This window comes from Sceloporus undulatus, unplaced genomic scaffold (assembly GCF_019175285.1).
Source record: "Sceloporus undulatus isolate JIND9_A2432 ecotype Alabama unplaced genomic scaffold, SceUnd_v1.1 scaffold_934, whole genome shotgun sequence".
Classification (NCBI taxonomy): domain Eukaryota; kingdom Metazoa; phylum Chordata; class Lepidosauria; order Squamata; family Phrynosomatidae; genus Sceloporus; species Sceloporus undulatus.
Window position 1 is genome coordinate 1 of NW_024803854.1, and position 1,581 is coordinate 1,581.

Below are 1,581 nucleotides of genomic sequence, written 5' to 3' on the forward strand. Positions count from 1 at the left end.
GAGAGTAATAGCCACGCACAGGGCTTTGCTCTCAAGGAATCATCACATGGCGGCAGCGGTGGGATGCGGATTGTTGGAAACATAGTTTGCTAGGCAAGTGTGTTTCGCTTTGGGAGCTGTAGTTCAGCTAGGTGCTTGAAGAAAGTGGTGGATTCTTCTCTGTCTATCTCTCTAGCTCTCTCTTTACCTGCCTGGGGGCAGGGAAGGAGAATCCTCTCTCTCTCACTCCTTCTTTTCTTTGTGTGGGTCTGCTCTGGTGTGAGAAGAAGTGGGGGGGAGTAGCCTTCCTTTTTCAAACAGAGAGTAGGCTTCAGGTTTTCTTTCCAATCTCCTCAGTGGGAGGAGAGGGAAGGAGGATTTTATTCTTTTCTTTTGCTCTGGTGTGAGGAAAAGAGGGGTACCTGCCCTTTTCACACAGAGAGTAGGTTTGAGGTTTTTTTTTCCCCTTTGGTTCTTTCCTCATCTCTTGGTGGGACAAGAGGGGGAAAGGAAGCACAAGGTTAGAGGACCCTGTTGCTTGTGTGTGTTTGTGCTGTTGTGCTAGGAGAGGAAGGGGGGGGCAAGTGTTTGCCTCAGCATCCCTTCAAATAAACAGCTTGGGCTTGAGTTTGCTGAAGCTGTAATCTGATCACTGGGCTACAAACAAAGGAATTGCAGTCGCCAGTGAGGCTGTTCTTTTCTCTCTTTTTTTTTTCTCTCTCTCTCTGGAAGGGGAGGAGGGAGCCAGAGGTCCTTTGATCTCCTGGCCTGGCTGGCAAAGGGCAATTAAGAAGGCATTTATGGCTTGGCCGCTTCGCAGGACCAAATGGTGAATTTCCTGTTCTGTGGTCTTTCTCTTTCTTGCTGACTAAGAAAGGGGAGGGGGACTTTTAGCCCACTCAAGGAGGGGAAAGGGGGGGTCAGTTTTAAAACGGACCACCAAGTTTTTTCCTGTGGCTACTGACGCCAGGGAACACCATCTAGTGGTGGAGTTGGAGAACTGCAGCATAAACAGTTGAGTTTGTTCAGGGAGGAAAGTGGGATTTTCCAATCTGGGTTCTCTCTTTTCCTCTCTCTCATCTCTGGCCCATGGTGTGCAGTGTTTAAGCACACCCATTCCTTTCAGCAAGCTATTGTATTTTGTTTGTTTTCTTAGTGCTTTCGCGTGTCTGCATTAGTTAGCACTTAGAATAGATTTCTACACTGTGGCACAGCCGTTGCCATGGTCAACAAGAAGAAAACTACCAAGTCAACCCCAGGAGGGGAGGGCATCACTACTTCTTCGACATCTGGCACACCAGGGAGCCAGGACCATGCTGTGTCGTCACCGGCGAGCCCAGCGTTCCCGCCCAGCCTAGATATGTTGGCTCAAATACTCTCCTCATTTACAGAGACACAACGCCAAATAGCTGAGCAAAATAGACAGTTGGCTGAACGTAATGAGGCTCAACAGCGCCAAATGGTCGAGCAACAGCGCCAAATGGCTGACCAAAATAGACAGTTGGCTGAACGTAATGAGGCTCTGCAGCGCCAAATGGTCGACCTCCTTGCTAATCGCAGTCAGGACCAACCTTCACCTGCACCAGCATCAGTGCGGCTTGA